We start from the raw sequence: 21,501 nt of genomic DNA, 5'->3' as shown, positions 1-21,501 counted from the left end.
AATGCCTTCCTCCTGGGCAAAGATTGGATAGGTTTGCTAGAAGCCCCTTATAAGATTAAAGGTTTCCCAAGTTCAGGGTTCCTTGGCTGTGACACAGACCTACTATGTGCACAGCACCCACCTGGGCTGCTTCTCGTCACTCCCAGGAAACGGAGAGAAGAAAACACGGATGCTACAGAAGCCCATTCTGCCTGCTGTGCTGCGAATAGCAGCCTTTGGTCTCTGACCCAGTGGCCTGTGTCTTCTGCCAGCATCTAGAAAGTGGCAGGATAACTTGTTATCTTGCAAGCGGGTAAATCTCATGCCAGTTCCTGACAGCAGGATGGGAAATCACAGTAGTCACCAATGGGGGTAAAAACTACTTAGTAGAATCGGACTAGAGGTACTTAAAATTATCCTAGAGTAGAACCATGAAAGGAATCAACTGTAGAACTCTCCTTCCCAACAGTGGTTTTCACACTCAGGTGGCCTCTTTGCTTTTGGCTCTTACAGTTTCTTCATCTTTTCCACTTTTGGAGTTCTTTCAAAAGAGAATGTAATTAAATCTTATTTGATAGTCAAAAATAATAGAATTATTAAATTCTCCAAAATATTTAGCAAATCATTGGGGGAGGAAGCATATTGATTTAGAAATAAATTTGGGATTTATAACATACAGTGTACAGTGAAAAACTTTTTTAAATTCGGTCTGAAGAAAGTCTATTTGAATTCACAAAAAAGGCAGGGTGTCCTTTGATGTTTCTTTCAAAGTTATCAATGACTATGTCTCATGGACTTAGATTAAACCATATGAAATTCTTGACTTTTGAGCATTTTTGACCTATAATATCATTTCAATGGGACAATCCCATACATATGATTTGAGAAATGAAATTTAGGAGGGAATTCCCTGGCGGTCCAGTGGTTAGGACTCCATGCTTTCACTGCAGGGAGCCCAGGTTCAAGCCCTGGTCAGGGAACTAAGATCCTGTAAGCTGTGTGGTACAGCCAAAAAAAAAAAGAAATGAAAATTAGGAGTCTGATGATATTTCTCGTTCAATGATGCCATGTTTGAATATAGTAAAAGCCCTGGCACAGGTAGTGACTGGCACACATCATGGTGACAGTGATGCTTGGCAGGGCAACATTTGCATGTGATTAAAAAGCTTCAAGCATAATCCATCTCCTGGTTTTCTAGTTTGTCTACAGTAAACTTCTGTTTGACTAGCAATACTTAAATCTCAGGTTTTAAGGCCCAGGACACTTCTCCTCTGAAAAAGATGGTTTTCCTAACTGTGCCTAGCCCTTGGGAAGCATTTAAAGTAGTGCTTAACTGTCTTTTCCACATGCTTCTTCCATTAATCTTCTGAAACAGCCCTGTTTCGGCCCATAAAGAAACAGTTTAAGTACCTTGCCATCCTTCTTTGTTTTACTTTATATTTTTTCTTCTTCTTTTACTAATTTTTTTTGGGGCTTCTACTCTTGAAGATGAAAATAATATTTAAGGGTATCTCACACAACCTCATTCTAATGCAGGAATCGTCTCTTCAGCATCCTAAGTCAACAGTCAGAATATCTTTGAAAAAGTGCAGCGATAAACAACTCACTGTGTCATGAAGAAGGCCACCTTGATTTGAGATGGCCCTAATCATTAGAAAATTATTCTTTACAGCATCAGGTGATATGAAAGTTGTAAGTGACTTTGGATATTATTTATTTATTTATTTATTTTTGTTTTTGTTTTTGGGGTTTTTTTGCGGTACACGGGCTTCTCACTGTTGTGGCCTCTCCCGTTGCGGAGCACAGGCTCCAGACGCGCAGGCTCAGAGGCCATGGCTCACGGGCCCAGCCGCTATACGGCATGTGGGATCTTCCCGGACTGGGGCATGAACCCGTGTCCCCTGCATCGGCAGGCGGATTCTCAACCACTGCGCCACCAGGGAAGCCCTGGATATTATTTAATTCAAGCCTCTGTTAAATCTGTTGGGGCTTACGTGATTGGGGGGGTATGAAAAAATAAACAAGTGAGCAAATGAAAAAGGTACAGTAAGTTAGTGAAAACTACAGTGAAGGCAAAAACCCTAGACCATGTGATGAGACACTGGGGAAAGGGAAGCCCCTTGGATTGTGGAGGGTCAAGGGTATCATCCCCCCTGAGCCCTTCTCTCCCAGAACGCAGGCACCAGGTACTAAATTAATATTTATTAGATGAGCAAATAAGTAAACTGAAAAGGAGAAGAGTTATAAATAAATGTAGATTTATACTGAACTTTTAGTCCACTTAAACATATTTTCTTTTTGGTTTAACACATGTTAAGTAGCATGGATTAGGGAAAAGAATACAGTCCCAGAGTAATGGTCCTCTGGGGACTATTGCTTTGAAACTGGATTGAATCTATAGTTACTCTATAGGAAAATGCACATATACACATGCATGCAACACTCTCCAGCCTCCGTATTTTATATCCCCATTATCAACTGTGCCAGATGGGGCTTGTAACAAGAAGAACCTGATTTCCTGAAGGCCTCTGAAGGTTAGATTTCAATGTTAGTTTTTTTGTGCGAGAAAACTTGTTCTTCTTTAGTCACATCTGCATTATTGATGCTGCTCATTTTCGTCACCAAGGAAAGGTGCAAACATCCACCGTGCAGAAGTAACCTTCGAAGAATTTGGCTATAAATCAATTGGCTATAGATACCTGCAGCAGAAAAAAAAGGCCAACCATTGCCTGAAAAGCAGCCATCCAGTTTGGGATGTTACTGCAGGACATGCTTTTGGCGCCTGGGCCATATCCCCTGTGCCTGTCACCACTTCTGGGGCCACAGGGATATGGGTCCCTCTGCTTTCTCTCCCTCAACCAGCATCTCCCATCTCTCTGCTGAAGGGCTCCCCAGTCAACCCTGGCTGAGTGCCACTGGGAGAACAGAAAGTACTTATTTTCCTAGGGGGTATCCCCGAACTGGGGACTGCCCGGTGTGGGCAGACATTTCTTAGCTCTCCTGTGGTCCGGTTAGGACACCTCAACAGGTCTGGCCTACACTGACTCAGAAGTACTCCCAAGTATATAAGACAAGTTTCCCTTGAGAACTTGTAGACTGTCACTTGGGTGCCTGTACTTCCCACCCCACTTCTCCAGGCTCCTACCACGCTTCTCTGGGAAGACTTCCTAGTGAACCACTTTCACAGGAACTCATGTCAGGGTCTGCCACTGGAAAATTCTACCTATACGTATTAATGGTGTTATCAGTTTCCAACCTGTTCGTTTAGAGTAACTGACTGGGTAGAAGAACTCATAACTGGTGCTGACTTTGGGGGCTTGTAACCAGTGTAGGTGCACAGGGCTCCATGCTCAGACAGGGATCCCATGACGACATTTGGGGTTCGTACTCTGTGGTCGCCATCTTGAAATTCTTAATAATTTTATCTTTGAGTCTATGTTTTGTTAGCAAGGTACGACGGGACACTGGAGCAGTAGCAGGGTCCTGGGGCCTCTGCTTACCTGTGGTCCTGCATCCTGCCCCCTCAACTCCCTGGGGCAGACAGGGTCTCAGCCCCTCCCTTGCTCTCCCACACTGACTCAGCAACTGCAGCCTCTGTGCCCCCATTGGGGCTTGAGTGTGGACTCTGGGAGGGCTGCATGGAGTTGTAGGCTGGGTTGCCAGCACGTGTGGAATTTGGTACTCACCTCAGGAGTATCCTTTTGCCAGGGGAGCATGACATTAAATAGCCAATAAAAACACAATGACATTTAAAGAGAGAGACTGCAGAAGAAAGCAAAAAGCTTTTTTTCCTGCTTTAGAACAAGGCACCTCAAATGTTCATATTGCAGTGGACACCACAAATTAGGTAGCTGGCCCTGATCATACTTTTTTCTTTGTAATAATTATAATAAAGACTGCAGTGCCTTGAAAAAAAGTATTATCTCATTAACAACACAAGAATATCCACTAGTTAAGTCAAGCTAAGAAGAATTGCATCCAGCAAATTGCTCTGAATCAATGTGGTAGAAACTGCTAGTTGCTTAACCCAACTCCCATTTCATCCACTTGTTCTTAGTAACAGCTACCTATTTTTATAGACACATAATTTTATATAATTCAGATTAGATTTTCCTGTCTCCCTTGTATCCGGATACGGTCATGTGACTAAGTTCTGGCCACTGACACCTAAACATATATGTGTTGGGGGGACTTCCATGAAAGTTGCCTTATAGCTGAAGGAAATTTTTCTGCCAATTTGTCTTCCATCCTTCTTAGAGGTTGAAACTCAGACATGAAACAACCATCTTGGCTAACGAGACAGCTGTGTGAATAGAAACAATGGGTGAGGATAATAAACTGGAAAGACAGAAGCCTAGATCCTTAATGGAAATGCCGTATCTCTCTGGATTGGCTACATCTGTACTTCCTTTATGTAGGCAAACTTAACCTTAGCTGACAAAAAAGGCAATTATTTTCCCTTAAAATGTCTAAAATCTAATCAGTCTCTTGGAGACACATCCACTGAAAGCCCATGTTCATCCATGACAGTAAAAAGGAACTTCACATTTTATGCCATGTCTTGATTTAAAAAAACACCTCTTGAAAATGTGGTTATTCAAACCCGTTTCTGACGAAACTGACAACTTTCAGGACAACGGGAAAGATGGATTTGGAGGGGTTGGCATAGTCTTTGATGCAAATATTCACGGATATAGAAACCAGTGAGTCACAATGATGCCTGTGGAACTTCTCTGTTCCCTAAAATTGTAAATTCAGATATGTTGCCAAAAACTGCAGGTGCTCCGTCTATTTAGAGTAACAAGATTTTCTTTCCAGTTGAAGTCTGGCTTGGCATAGACATTCTTCACCATCTGAAGACACTGACGTCCTTAACAGTTTGCAAAGGGGACCCATACAAAAGGAGATCTTTGTAGATATTTTATGCTTATACATAAGAGCTGCTTGTACTAAGAACATTGCAGGGTTCCTTCCAGTTGTATACTGAAGGAAAGTAACTACCAATTCCTCCATCATCTGCTTCAAAATATTAAAGCAATATCAGGACTGGAGTAAATGATGTCTTGTTATAGAGGCATTGATTTGGCTTCCTTTCTCATAAACCACACTGGTATTTCCAGGGCATATGACTTCACTGAGAGCTTTTCAATTGCGTACACATTCTTCCTCTTAGCAACGTGACAGGCAGTTCTGTAGGATACTTCAAGACAAGGCTTTTGTGTTTAGGCAAATTCAAGTTTTGATAAAGTTCTCGCCTTTTCAAATTGATACTCCTCATCAAAAATTCCACATGATTTATACGTCTTCAGGATGGATTAAAAAAACATGGTTCTTTGGCTTTCTCAGCATTATATGAATTTACTGGCAAAAAACCCTGGTCATGTAAGAGGCATTGCAGCTTTTGTGCACCATCAAGCTTAGCAATGAAAATGAAATTAAACATGTGAGCTTTGTTGTACTATTTTTATGTTTTCCAATCAAGATTAACCTGATGTAAATAAATGCAGATGTCCACAATCATCATGGTGGGTACGTTTTGGTAGCTCCTAACGAAGGAATCCACTCTGAATGGCACACTATGCGAAACTCACAAATCTGCATTATCTGATGATTTACAATTGTACACTTGTTTTCATGTAATAAAATTTGATAATAAAATTAGACTGTGATTTTTCATAAAGATGGGCAAAATTAAGTAAACAAAATATTTTTGCAACACACTCAACATGGGAGGTAGGTAAATAACCCCTTTGTTTGCATATCCAGTCTGCCACTTCTTATTGATATAAACATTGTCAAGCTGTTTATCCTCTTTGTGTCTCAGTTTTCTCATGTGTGGAATGAAAATTCTGTCAAAAAGTAAATTAGATAATTTAGTATATAAGTCAATTTGCAAAACCAAATAATTTTAGTTTTTTTTTCTGGGTCACATTCTGCTTATAGTGTACTTTTTGTACAAACACAATAAAGGATTTTTAAATCAAGTATGGTCCTTTTTTTATTCCCCAAATATCCATATTTTGATACAAGATCCATAAGTATAATGTAAAATTAAAAGAATTTAACTAAGGACTTGCACTTTAATCTTACTATCTAAACAATGGTTTAGCATAACCATATATTTTAAAATGTATTGGAGAATTTAATAGAGAGTGACCTCACTGGAGAACAATTTTCTGATACGATTTCAAGTTATATGAACAGAAAGCAGAAGCTCAAATAAGGGAGATAATCATACACTATTCTAATTTTATCAGAGAATATTTATTATTTTATTTGTAGTCCTGGAATGAGATGTGACAAAGCGTACAAAAATATTTTGTGACCAATGGGTATTAAGAATGATTGCACACAAATGCAGAACCATGTCATTTAATAATGAAAAAAGGATAAGGATGTGTACCAGGACAAAGTGGGAACAATCACGAGAGCTTTCAAATATTTAAATGGCTTTCATTTAGAAAATACAGTCCAACATTCTTTATAGCCTCCAAGGGAGAGAACCAAAAACACTAAGTAGAAGTCTCAAGGAGATAAATTTCCTTCAATAATCTTAAGAACTTTCTAAAAGTCTGTAATTTTCTAAAGATGAAATGGATGTTTAGAATGACTACTGGAGATGCTCCTCTCTGCACTTCTCCTAAACCATGTATTTTATCCTTTTCATCTATGCATCACATTCTGATTTGCCACACGTATAAACAGTCTCCTCCCCATTCTACCACTAACAAGAATGTTGAAGAGACAAGTTACCTGACGCTAAAGGGTGGTCCTCTAAGTTACATCAATTTATTAATCAATATTGTCTGACAATGGTTGTTGGATCACTTACAAATTCAACCAACTAACCTAACATTGTGCTCTCTTTCATCCATTTGTTTTGCTAAGTCATCGTAAGAGATTATTATACGTCTTGATTATATATACAAGATATATATTATCTTTCTACATCTACAACAGCCCAACAAGTTATGAGTTGAACAACAGCAACAAAAGACCAAAAAAAGGCTAATTAATCACGTCATTCACATCAGAACCTTGTTGGTTCCCACTTACAATGTTGTTATTTCTACTTGCTCATAAACGATTTTTTAAAAATAATTTCTTTCATAAATTGTCATGCTTTTTGGGCACTTTGCTTCTGAATTCCAACTTTCCCCACTTTCACTACCTTGGTCTTTCATTAATTCTTTCACTCACGATGTTTTCCCAAATAGGAATAACTGGCTCATCTTCAAAACTTCAATCAGTGCTTTAGGATGGAATTCATTGTTCCTACAATTTTAATTCACTTTGGAATATTTCCATTGAAGTAGTCCAATGGGGAAAAAAAGATAAGTAAATTTGTAGTCAAGTAGCTTGACTTTGCCACCTGTGACCATTATATCATCTAGCTCCTCATAATTAGCCTAGCCCCTTTTTATTTCTCTCAAATTCAACAAAAGTTAGAGCCTATTTCACCATGCTTAAATTTTTCTAGGCTTTATTTTGAACTCTTATAATCCAAATACCATTCTTAACATTTCATACTGTACTTTTGCCCTCTCTACATCAGTATAGTCAGAAAAACTGAGTTGTAGCAAATAATGCCCCAAAACATGTAGAATAGATATTTTGAAAGAATTTAGTGTCGTGGCATTTAATGTTAAATATATACTTAAGTGATATGTAAAGGCCTTCAGTATTAATGTACCCTATGTGGAGAAAAGGGAACCCTCCTACACTGTTGGTGGCAATGTAAATTGGTACAACCACTATAGAGAACAGTATGGAGGTTCCTTAAAAAACTAAAAATAGAACTACCATATATGATTCAGCAATCCCACTCCTGGGCGTATATCCAAAGAAAACCGTAATTCGAAAGGACACATGCAATCCACGGTTCACAGCAGCTCTATTTACAATAGCCAAGACATGGAAACAACCTAAATGTCCATCAACAGAGGAATGGATAAAGATGTGGCACATATATACAATGGAATATTACTCAGCCATAAAAAGGAACAAAACTGTGCCATTTGCTGAGATGTGGATGGACCTAGAGACTGTCATACCGAGTGAAGTAAGTCGGAGAGAGTAACAAATACTGTATTTGTACATATAACAAATATCGTCTATATGTGGAATCTAGAAAAATGGTACAGATGAACTTATTTGCAAAACAGAAATAGAGACACAGATGTAGAGCACAAACCTATGGATACCAAGTGGGGGGGAGGGGCAGGTGGGATGAACTGGGAGATTGCGATTGACACATATACACTACTATGTATAAAACAGAAAACTAATGAGACCCTGCTGTATAGCACAGGGAACTCTACTCAATACTCTTTGGTGACCTAAGTGGGAAAGAAATACAAAAAAGAGGGGATATATGTATACATATAGCTGATTCACTTTGATGTACAGCCAAAACTTACACAACATTGTAAAGCAACCATACTCCAATAAAAAAAAAAAATTAATCTACCCTATGAAAGTTGTGGAGGTCACTTTCCACCCAGAGGTTTGAGATGGTACTCATGAATGTGATAAGGTCCTTAAGTAGAATTTTACTAAAGTGTATATGTATATAAGACTAAAAGGGAGTTCATTTAAAAGACTGATCAGTTGGAGACGTGGGAAAGGTTTCAATGTGTCTTCTTTGCAGAATACAACCGCATGTTCTGATTTCTCTGGGATGGCCCACGTCCATTCCAGTTGGCGCACCATAATATCTAGTTACTACTCCTTTAACTCTCAGTAGGATCCTGGTTAGATGACAAATTATACATTTATCCTGACTCTATAACAAGGTATTCTTCATTTGGAAGAACTTTTAAGAAGTGCAAAGAGAATTCTATTCCTGTATGTTAATAAGCAAATAAATACCTGTAATGTAGGCAGAGTCACAACATCCTGTTTATGCCAGACTACATGCCCCAATTCATTCTGTTAGGATATTCAGTTACATGATGTAAGAATCTATTTTGACCTTGATCTTTGAGCTACAAACAAAGCCAAACATCATTCTTCAAATTTAAAAAGTAATAATAAGTAAGCAGCATTTCATGACCCTTTCAGAGTAAACATCTGGGTTTTTATTGTATGTGGTAATTTAGTTTGATACTAACTATAAATAACTATTCTCAAAAGAATATACCAGTGTTTTCAAATTTAAAGGAAACAGAAAATAATCATAATTCTTCTCTATCAGTTGAGTTGTTTTGCTTTAGACTATATATAAAAGTTTTCACAAATGAAAACTATAAGTAAAAAATCTACATTTTCTCTATTATTCACTTAAAAACAAAAATTAATAGTGATTAAAAACATACTAGTTGGGGGAGACCTTCAAGAAGGCAGAGGAGTGAGACGTGGAGATCACCTTCCTCCCCACAAATACATCAGAAATACATCTGCATGTGGAACAACTCCTACAAAACAACTACTGAACGCTGGCAGAAGACCTCAGACCTCCCAAAAAGCAAGAAACTCCCCACATACCTGGGTAGGGCAAAAGAAAAAAGAAAAAACAGAGACAAAATAATAAGGATGGGCCCTGCACCAGTGGGAGGGAGCCGTGAAGCAGTAAAGGTTTCCACACACTAGGAAGCCCCTTTGCGGGCGGAGACTGCGGGTGGCAGAGGGGGAAGCTTCGGAGACGTGGAGGAGAGCACAGCCACAGGAGTGCGGAGGGCAAAGCAGAGAGATTCCCGCACAGAGGATTGGTGCCAACCAGCACTCACCAGCCCAAAAGGTTTGTCTGCTCACCCGCCGGGGTGGGCAGGGCTGGGAGCTGAGGCTTGGGCTTCAGTCGGATCACACAGAGAGAACTGGGGTTGGCGGCGTGAACACACGCTGAAGGGGGCTAGTGTGCCACAGCTAGTCGGGAGGGAGTCCAGGGAAAAGGTCTGGAGCTGCCGAACAGATGAGACTTTTTCTTGCCTCTGTTTTCTGGTGCGCGAGGAGAGGGGATTAAGAGCGCTGCTTAAAGGAGCTCCAGAGACGGACGCGAGCCACGGCTAACAGCGCGGACCCCAGAGACGGGCATGAGACGCTAAGGCTGCTGCTGCCGCCACCAAGAAGCCTGTGTGCGAGCACAGGTTACTATCCACACCCCCCTTCTGGGGAGCCTGTGCAGCCCGCCACTGCCAGGGTCCCAGGATCCAGGGACAACTTCCCCAGGAGAACGCACTGCGCGTGTCAGGCTGGTGCAACGTCACACCAGCCTCCGCTGCTGCAGGCTCGCCCCGCATCCATACCCCTCCCTGCCCCCAGCCTGAGTGAGCCAGAGCCCCCGAATCAGCGGCTCCTTTAACCCCGTCCTGTCTTAGCAAAGAACAGACGCCTTCAGGCGACCTACCCACAGAGGCAGGTCCAAATCCAAAGCTGAACCCCGGGAGCTGTGCGAACAAAGAAGAAAAAGGGAAATCTCTCCCAGCAGCCTCAGGAGCAGCAGATTAAATCTCTACAATCAACTTGATGTACCTGCATCTGTGCAATACCTGAATAGACAACGAATCATCCCAAATTGAGGAGGTGGACTTTGGGAGCAACGATATATATAAAATTTTCCGTTTTCTCTTTTTGTGAGTGTGTATGTGTACACTTCTTTGCGTGATTTCTCTGTATACCTTTGCTTTTACCATTTGTCCTAGGGTTTTGTCTCTTCATTTTGTTTTTTTTTTTCTTTTTAGTATAGTTTTTAGTGCTTGTTATTATTGGTGGATTTGTTTTTTAGGTTTGGTTGCTCTCTTCTTTCTTTTTTTGTTACTTGTAAGTTTTTTTAATAATTATTTTTTATTTTAACAACTATTTTATTTTATTTTATTTTATTCCTTCTTTCTTTTTTTCTCCCTTTTCTTCTGAGCCATGTGGATGACAGGGTCTTGGTGCTCCGGCCAGGTGTCAGGCCTGTGCGTCTGAGGTGGGAGAGCCAAGTTCAGGACATTGGTCCACCAGAGACTTCCCGGCTCCATGTAATATCAAACGGTGAAAGTTCTCCCAGAGAGCTCCGTCTCAACGCTAAGACCCAGCTCCACTCAACAAACAGCAAGCTACAGTGCTGGCCACCCTATGCCAAACAACTAGCAAGAAAGGAACACAACCTCACCCATTGGCAGAGAGGCTACCTAAAATCACAATAAGGTCACAGGCAACCTAAAACACACCACTGGATGTGGTCCTGCCCACCAGAAAGACAAGATCCAGCCTCCACCACCAAGACACAGACACCAGTACCCTCCACCAGGAAGCCTACACAATGCACTGGACCAACCTTACCCACTGGGAGCAGACACAAAAAACAATGGGAACCTCGAAACTGCAGGCTGCAAAAAACAGACCATAAACACAGTAAGCAGAGGAAAATGAGAAGACAGAGAAACACACAGCAGATGAAGGAGCAAGGTAACAAGCCACCAGACCAAACAAATGAAAGGAAATAGGCAGTCTACCTGAAAAATCATTCAGAGTAATGATAGTAAAGATGATCCAAAATCTTGGAAATAGAATGGAGAAAATACAAGAAACGTTTAACAAGGACATACAAGAACTAAAGAGCAAAGAAACAATTATGAACAACACATGAAACTTAAAATTCTCTAGAAGGAATCAATAGCAGAGTAACTGACGCAGAAGAATGGATAAGTGACCTGGAAGATAAAATAGTGGAAATAACTACTGCAGACCAGAATAAAGAAAAAAGAATGAAAAGGATTGAGAACAGTCTTACAGACCTCTGGGACAGCACTAAATGCAACAACATTCCAATTATAGGGGTCCCATAAGAAGAAGAAGAAAAAGAAAGGGACTGAGAAAATATTTGAAGTGATTATAGCTGAAAATTTCCCTAATATGGGAAAGGAAATAGTTAATAAGGTCCAGGAAGCACAGAGAGTCTCATACAGGATAAATCCAAGGAGAAACACACCAAGACACATATCAATCAAACTATCAAAAATAAAATACAAAGAAAAACTATTAAAAGCAGCAAGAGAAAAACAACAAATAACATACAAGGGAATCCCCATAAGATTAACAGCTGATCTTCCAGCAGAAACTCTGCAAGCCAAAAGGGACTGGCAGGACATATTTAAAGTGATGAAAGGGAAAAACCTACAACAAAGATTACTCTACCCAGCAAGGATCTCATTCAGATTTGATGAAGAAATTGAAAACGTTACAGGCAAGCAAAAGCTAAGACATTCAGCACCACCAAATCAGCTACACAACAAATGCTAAAGGAACTTCTCTAGGCAGGAAACAAAAGAGAAGGAAAAGACGTACAAAAACAAACACCAAACAATTAAGAAAATGGTAAAAGGAACATACATATCAATAATTACCTTAAATGTAAATGGATTAAATGCTCCCACCAAAAGACACAGACTGGCTGAATGGATACAACAAGACCCATACATATGCTGCCTACAAGAGACCACTTCAGACCTACAGACACATACAGACTGAAAGTGAGGGGATGGAAAAAGATATTCCATGCAAATGGAAATCAAAAGAAAGATGGAGTAGCAATTCTCATATCAGACAAAATAGACTTTAAAATAAACACTATTACAAAAGACAAAGAAGGACACTACATAATGATCAATGGATCAATCCAAGACGAAGATACAACAATTGTAAATATTTATGCACCCAACATAGGAGCACCTCAATACATAAGGCAAATGCTATCAGCCATAAAAGGGGAAAGCAACAGTAACACAATCATAGTACAGGACTTTAACAACCCACTTTAACCAATGGACAGATCATCCAAAATGAAAATAAATAAGGAAACACAAGCTTTAAATGATACATTAAACAAGATGGACTTAATTGATATTTATAGGACATGCCATCCAAAAACAACAGAATACACTTTCTTCTCAAGTGCTCATGGAACACTCTCCAGGATAGATCATACCTTGGGTCACAAATCAAGCCTTGGTAAATTTAAGAAAATTGAAATTGTATCAAGTATCTTTTCTGACCAAAACTCCATGAGACTATAAATCAATTACAGTAAAAAAAATCTGTAAAAAATACAAATACATGGAGGCTAAACAATACACTACTTAATAACAAAGAGATCACTGAAGAAATCAAATACAAAAAATACCTAGAAACAAATGACAATGAAAACACGACCACCCAAAACCTATGGGATGCAGCAAAAGCAGTTCTAAGAGGGAAGTTTATAGCAATACAATCCTACCTCAAGAAACAAGAAACATCTCAAATAAACAACCTAACATTACACCTAAAGCAATTAGAGAAAGAAGAACAAAAAAACCCTGAAGTTAGCAGAGGGAAGAAATCATAAAGATCAGATCAGAAAAATATGAAAAAGAAATGAAGGAAACAATGGCAAAGATAAATAAAACTAAAAGCGGTTCTTTGAGAAGATAAACAAAATTGATAAACCATGAGCCAGACTCATCAAGAAAAAAAGGGAGAAGACTCAAATCGACAGAAATAGAAATGAAAAAGGAGAAGTAACAACTGACACTGCAGAAATACAAAGGATCATGAGAGATTGCTACTAGCAACTACATGCCAATAAAATGGACAACCTGGAAGAAATGGACAAATTGTTAAAAAAGCACAACCTTCTGAAACTGAACCAGGAAGAAATAGAAAATATGAACAGACGAATCACAAGCACTGAAATTGAAACTGTGATTAAAAATCTTCTGAAAACAAAAGCCCAGGACCGGATGGCTTCACAGGCAAATTCTATCAAACATTTAGAGAAGAGCTAACACCTATCTTTCTCAAACTCTTCCAACATATAGCAGAGGGAGGAACACACCCCAACTCATTCTACGTGGCCACCATCACCCTGATACCAAAACCAGATAGGGATGTCACAAAGAAAGAAAACTACAGGCCAATATCACTGATGAATATAGATGCAAAAACCCTTATCAAAATACTAGCAAACAGAATTCAACAGCACATGAAAAGGATCATACACCATGATCAAGTGGGGTTTATCCCACGAATGCAAGAATTCTTCAATATAGGCAAATCATTCAACGTGATACACCAAATTGACAAACTGAAGGATAAAAACCATATGATAACCTCAATAGATGCAGAAAAAGCTTTTGACAAATTCAACACCCATTTATGATAAAAACCCTCCAGCAAGTAGGCATAGAGGGAAGTTAACTCAACGTAATAAAGGCCATATATGACAAACCCACAGCCAACATCGTTCTCAATGGTGAAAAACTGAAACCATTTCCACTAAGATCAGGAACAAGACAAGGTTGCCCACTCTCACCACTATTATTCAACATATTTTTGGAATTTTTAGCCACAGCAATCAGAGAACAAAAAGAAATAGAAGTAACCCAAATCAGAAAAGAAGAAGTAAAGCTGTCACTGTTTGCAGATGACATGATACTATACATAGAGAATCCTAAAGATGCTACCAGAAAGCTAGTAAAGCTAATCAATGAATTTGGTAAAGTAGCAGGATACAAAACTAATGAACAGAAATCTCTTGCAGTCGTATACACTAGTGGTGAAAAATCTGAAAGAGAAATTAAGGAAACACTCCCATTTACCACTGCAACAAAAAGAATAAAATACCTAGGAATAAATCTACCTAAGGAGACAAAAGATCTGTGTGCAGAAAATTATAAGACACTGATGAAAGAAATTAAAGATGATTCAAACAGATGGAGAGATATACCCTGTTCTTGGATTGGAAGAATCAACATTGTGAAAATGACTCTACTACCCAACTCAATCTACAGATTCAATGCAATCCTTATCAAACTACCAATGGCATTTTTCACAGCAAGAGAACAAAAAATTTCACAATTTGTATGGAAACAAAAAAGACCCCGAATAGCTAAAGCAATCTTGAGAAAGAAAAACGGAGCTGGAGAAATCAGAGTCTTTGACTCCAGACTATACTACAAAGCTACAGTAATCAAGACAGTATGGTACTGGCACAAAAACAGAAATATAGATCAATGGAACAGGATAGAAATCCCAGATGTAAACCCACGCATGTACGGTCACCTTATTTTTGATAAAGGAGGCAAGAATATACAATGGAGAAAAGGCAGCCTCTTCAATAAGTGGTGCTGGGAAAACTGCACAGCTACATGTGAAACAAAGAAATTAGAACACTCCCTAACACCATACACAAAATTAAACTCAAAATGGATTAAAGACCTAAATTTAAGGCCCAACACTATAAAACTCTTAGAGGAAAACATAGGCAGAACACTCTATTACATAAATCACAGCAAGATCCTTTTTTGACCCACCTCCTAGAGAAATGGAAATAAAAACACAAATAAACAAATGGGACCTAATGAAACTTAAAAGCATTTGCACAGCAAAGGAAACCAGAAACAAGACAAAAACACAAGCATCAGAATGGGAGAAAATATTTGCAAATGAAGCAACAGGCAAAGTATTAATCTCCAAAATTTACAAGCAGCTCAATATCAAGAAAACAAACAACCCAATCAAAAAATGGGCAGAAGGGCTTCCCTGGTGGCACAGTGGTTGAGAGTCCGCTTGCCAATGCAGGGGATACGGGTTCGTGCCCCGGTCCGGGAAGATCCCACATGCCACGGAGCAGCTAGGACCGTGAGCCATGGCTGCTGAGCCTGCGCGTCCAGAACCTGTTGCTCTGCAACGGGAGAGGCCACAACAGTTAGACGCTCGCATATCGCAAAAAAAGAAAAAATGGGCAGAAGACCTAAATAGAAATTTCTCCAAAGAAGATATATAGACAGCCGACAAACACATGAAAGAATGCTCAACATCACTAATCATTAGAGAAATGCAAATCAAAACTACAATAAGGTATCACGTCACACCAGTCAGAATTGACATCATCAAAAAATCTACAAACAGTAAATGCTGGAGTGGGTGTGGAGAAAAGGGAACCCTCTTGCACTGTTGGTGGGAATGTAAATTGATACAGCCACTATGGAGAACAGTATGGAGGTTTCTTAAAAATGTAAAAATAGAACTACCATACAACCTAGCAATCCCACTACTGGGCATATACCCTGAGAAAGCCATAATTCAAAAAGAGTCATGTACCACAATGTTTATTGCAGCTCTATTTACAATAGCCAGGACATGGAAGCAACCTAAGTGTCCATCAACAGATGAATGGATAAAGAAGATGTGGCACATACATATAGTGGAATATTACTCAGCCATAAAAAGAAACAAAATTGAGTTATTTGTAGTGAGGTGGATGGACCTAGAGTCAGTCATACAGACTGAAGTAAGTCAGAAAGAGAAAAACAAATATCATATGCTAACACATATACTTGGAATCTAAAAAAAAACGGTTCTGAAGAACCTAGGGGCAGGACATGAATAAAGACACAGACGTAGAGAATGGACTTAAGGACACGGGGAGGGGGAAGGGTAAGCTGGGACGAAGTGAGAGAGTGGCATGGACATATATATACTACCAAATGTAAAATAGATAGCTAGTGGGAAGCAGCCGCAGAGCACACACAGGGCGATCAGCTAGGTGCTTTGTGACCACCTAGAGGGGTGGGATAGGGAGAGTGGGAGGGAGACACAAGAGGGAGGAGATATGGGGATACATGTATATGTATAGCTGATTCACTTTGTTACAAAGCAGAAACTAACCCACGATTGTAAAGCCATTATACTCCAATAAAGACGTTAAGATAAAACCAGAAACATACTAGTTAAAAACACAGTAAGAAAAACAAAGTGTTTTTGTCCATCAAGGAATAAAACTATAGTTATTAATCTCACTTGTGTTTAATAAAAGATTGTATTTTATTTTATATGCTTTTAAAAATTAATATTAATAAAGCAAACACAGACAATGACATTTGCCCAAATTAATCCAACTTGTTATAATCAATGCTTAAACTTTTGTTTTGTTCCTTTGAGGTGCTTTGCTGCTTTGATTTCTTTCTATAAGACACCTCCTCAGGTTGTTACTGACAACCCACAGCCCGTGATGGTAAACTTTGCTTTTAAAATTCTCACCCTGCTGTGTGTTTCTGGCCCCTGCTGTAAGTACACACTATACGAAATGAAACTTTCCTCCTTCTTCTTACCAGCTACCTTACTCTGATCTGAAAGAGAAATACTTCATTGTATCTCTTAGGCATTTTTTAGTGCAGCAAGAAAGTGGAATGCATATCAAATAGATAATTCCAATGCTAATAATAGGAGCATGCATTTGTAGATTTTTTTTCAAAAGATACTGAAACCAGAGAGAGGAGTAACAAAAATGTTTTTTTGCTCTGCACTTTGAGCTGGTCAAAATCTAGAAATCTAGAAAAAAAAGTAATTTCTGACAAGCAAAAGCCTCGACTTCTTCCCTATTTGATGCTTCGTAAGAGATATGCAATTAAAGTAACACAGAAACTGCTGAGGTTAGGTCATTTTTTTTTCCTATACCAAATATAAAAGCTTAATTATTTCCGAATGTTTATTCATGTTTTCCTATCAGCAGAATTATTCACTCCTCAGTGCCTTCACTAAAAACAGATAAACTTTAATTGTTCTCATTTCTTTGAAAGGAAATTGAAGCATTATCTCCTTTACAAAAATGGGAGCACTAAAACCATGAAGTTAAATAAGTTTCTCTAAAAAACACTTTATTAGTGCCCTAGATCCTTGGTTTCATACGAAAATATTAATTGATAAAAATTATGTATTGAGTACCTATTAATGGAAGTTATTACATTAGGTGATAAAGAAGATACAAACAAGTATGAGAATTTTGCACATAATTGATCTGGTCAAATAGGATAGGAAAAAAGTTAGCATATGATATCAAATTGGTAATAGTGATAACAAGTACATATAATAAAAATTCATAGGAAAGAGTTTGTTGGTAACCAGCCTTAACACAGAAGATGAAAACGAGTGAGTTTTGAAGAATTCACATAGAAAGGGAGAAGGAATTCCAGAAAAAAAAAAATAATGTAAATAGTGTCAGGAGCAAAGTTTCTCTGTAGTACAGTGTCTTGTGCAGACATTATGAGTAAGTTATGATGCATGCCTTGAGTTTATGCTTAGTACACAAATGTACACATTAGGACAGAATAAATATGAGAGTCTCTGAATATCAGTTAAATACACTCATATCATCATTGCTATACTGAATGTTGTATCTCCCCAAGATTCATATGTAGACACTTAATCCCCAGTGGGATGGTTTTAGGAAGTAAGGTCTTTGGGAGGTGATTAGGTCATGAGGCTGGTGCCCTTATGAATGGGATAGATGTCCTTACAAGAGAGACCCCAGAGCTCCATTACCCTTTCCACCACACGAGTACATAACGAAAAAAAAAAAAAAAAAGTCTGTCTATGAACCAGGAGGAAGATTCTCACCAGACACTGAATCTGTCAGTGGCTTGATCTTGGACTTCCCAGTCTGCAGAACTCTGAGACATAAATTTCTGTTGTTTATAAGCCACCCAGTCTATGGTATTCTGCTACATTTTTAGCCTGAACTAAGACAACCATGTAGAATATTAAATGCCATTGAGTTTGGGTTTTTTTTAACATCTTTATTGGAGTATAATTGCTTTACAGGGGTGTGTTATAGTTTCTGCTTTATAACAAAGTGAATCAGCTATACATAAACATATATCCCCATATCTCCTCCCTCTTGCGTCTCCCTCCCACCCTCCCTATCCACTGAGTTTTGATAAAGGGTAATATAATGAACACACTATTTTAGAAAGTTAAACTTAAGTGAGTACACAATAATAGCTAGTATTTGCTGAGACCTTGCTATGGATTAATTATTTTGCTAAAATCTTTCCATAAATATTTAATTGCAAAAGCAATTTTTAAAAAATATATAAAATCACAATGCAAATTAAGCATTAGTTCTTAGATGACTTTTTCAATATTAAAAGACTGAATATACAGATGAGCAATGCCAGACCCTATATGGCAAGAGACTTCTGATCACACAGTAAGTCCTGGAAGCCAAGCCACAGGTTCTGCAACAATCAGGCCAAACAGCCAAACCTCTGCAGCTGCTGATCCAGAATAGTCAGGACTTAACCAACAATCCACAAGTGATTTTTCTTTTCCCCTGCTTCCAACTGAGGACCAATGAGAGAAAGCTAAATATGCTCCCAAACCAACCACATACACTGCTCAGCTGCTACTCAGCCTGCCTCCAATGTTCCCTTGCCAATAACCTCCCGTCAGAAACCTCCCCTTTCTCCGTAAAGCTTTCCCATGTGCCTGACTGCCTCAGCATCACTGCCATGTGCAGGTGATGATGACTTGATGCCCTGTGCAAACATCCTCCACTGGTTCTCACTGGAGTGGTCCTCATTCATTTCTAGAGTGTGCAAGGGGTAAAGATTTCCAGGGGCAAATATAGAAATATGTATCACATCCCTGAAAATGGGTATAAATTTTAATCAATTTGTCTAATTCAGTGAACTCATCCTCAAGAAATTAATACAAAAAAGCAGAAAAATCTATATGAATATTCCTTGCAGCATTATTTATAATATTGAAAAACTTAGAGCCCATCTATCTAAAAATAGGTGTTTGGCTGAAAAAATTGTGATAAACAACAGAATAAAATAACATGTAGTCATTAAAAGTATGTAGTAGAGGAGTATTTATAGACGTGAGAAGCTTTCCTCAGTGTTGTTTTTTTTTTTTTGCGGTACGCGGGCCTCTCACTGTTGTGGCCTCTCCCGTTGCGGAGCACAGGCTCCGGACGCGCAGGCTCAGCGGCCATGGCTCACGGGCCCAGCTGCTCCGCGGCATGTGGGATCTTCCCGGACCGGGGCAAGAACCCATGTCCCCTGCATCGGCAGGCGGACTCTCAACCACTGCGCCACCAGGGAAGCCCCCTCAGTGTGTTTTGAGGTGAAATGAAAACAAGTTATATACAGTATGAACAGCACTATCCTATTATTTTTTAAATCTACCTGCAGTGATTTCTCCTAGATGCTTTAGGCTAAGTACGGTTCATATTTTCTTCATTGTATAAATCTATATAGTTGATGGTCATTATAAGAAAAAAATTAATATTTTATCTAATTATAAGAACAAAAAAATGCTACCCTGTTTGGTCCAACCAATTCACCATTTGTAATGGTAACATTATATGTGCTTTATTTTGATGACATCTGCCTCAAAATGTTAAAATAGATTAATAATTATAGAAAGGAAAAAAAAATAAATCAATGAAAACAGGCTCTGTTCTCTCAGGCTATTCTATTTGAATCAAATAAACCAAAGAAAACAGCAAAAATATTAAATAAATATAAAAACAATAAACTTTTTAATAGCACCACAGAACTGAAAAGATAGTAAGAAATTACTGAGGTAAGTTAAATTGTAAATTATATCCCTATTCTTCAACTCCAAGTGTATCCACCCCTTTGTCACACGGCAACCCTGGACCAATTCCACGCTGGCAAGCATGCTCTAAGCAGGAGCTTGAAAGGTGCTTATGGCTTTGGATTTTCTCACTTGTATTGGAACTGGGGCCATCATCAGTTAGATCTCTTGAACCATACCTTGCTTAATAAATAATAACCTGAAACCACCTTCACTGACCAAGCTTGCTTTAATTGTTCCTGTTAATTGCATACCTCCTAAGCTTCACGAAGACTCCTTAGCAGCTCCCTACAGACAACTCCTCTGAGCTATGGGGCACTATAGTAACAGTTACTTAAATAAGTTTTTAGGAAGCTGGAGTCAGCTCTTGTTCAGTTCAGGTCCCTGCTGGTTAAGACTAGTTGGGATGGACACCAACCCTCCAGCTGTCAGAGGGTCCAAAACTCCACCCTCAGATCATGCTAATGCTGCCATTTTCTGAACATGCATAAAATAAAGAAGCATGTAACTCAGATATGCTGCACAGAACACCAATTACTTCACCTTTTTCTTACCTCCAATCACCTTCCCCACACCTCAGACCACCCTGTTTCTGTATCACGTAAATATCCTGGGCCTTTTACCTTCAGGGAGGTGCATCTGAGATGTTCTCCCAACCTCTCTTGGCTGCCTCGTGAATAAAGCTTTTCTCTGCTGCAAACCTTGGTGTCTCAGTGTTTGGCTTGCACACCAGGCAAAGCAACCTGGTTCAGTAGCAATACCTTCTGTGGTAGCCACGAGGGACACACCCAGGCCCGTCCTGTACAGTCCCAGGCAGAGGATGAGAGCCATGAGTAACAGCATCAAATCACCCCAGTCCTGCCAGCTGACCCCACGCAACTGAACAAACCCCAGCAAGATCCTCGGAGCCGCCTAGCTGACCACTCCAGATACGTGAGCAATATGTGCCTATTTTTATATATCACCGAAGTACTGTGATTGTTTGTTACATAGCATTATTACAGGAATAGAGAACAGATATCTAAGCCCAAGTCCAATACAGAACAGAGAGCCCAGAAATAAACCTACACACTTAAGGTATTAATCTCTGACAAAGGAAGCAAGAAAATACAATGAAGAAAAGACAAAGACAGTCTTTTCAACAAGTGGTATTAGGAAAACTGGACAGCTACG

General features: G+C 39.1%; 1 protein-coding gene across 16 annotated transcripts in view; it reads right to left on the bottom strand.

Moving 5' to 3' along the window:
- The window catches only part of MARCHF1 (membrane associated ring-CH-type finger 1), a gene marked incomplete at its 3' end in the record, with an annotated part of 840,798 nt that overhangs the window by 492,429 nt on the left and 326,868 nt on the right, over positions 1–21,501 (bottom strand). Inside the window, exon 2 of one of the 16 annotated variants that reach the window (XM_079920619.1) lies at positions 9,297–9,465. The exons of the other annotated variants lie outside the window; for them this stretch is intronic. The remainder of the gene's footprint in view (positions 1–9,296; positions 9,466–21,501) is intronic. 16 annotated transcript variants of the gene reach the window in all.

The sequence above is a fragment of the Stenella coeruleoalba genome (assembly GCF_951394435.1).
Source record: "Stenella coeruleoalba genome assembly, chromosome: 4".
Taxonomy (NCBI): Eukaryota; Metazoa; Chordata; class Mammalia; order Artiodactyla; family Delphinidae; genus Stenella; species Stenella coeruleoalba.
The sequence above is the reverse complement of the archived record's forward strand: the minus strand, read 5'-3'. Positions and strand labels throughout refer to the sequence as shown.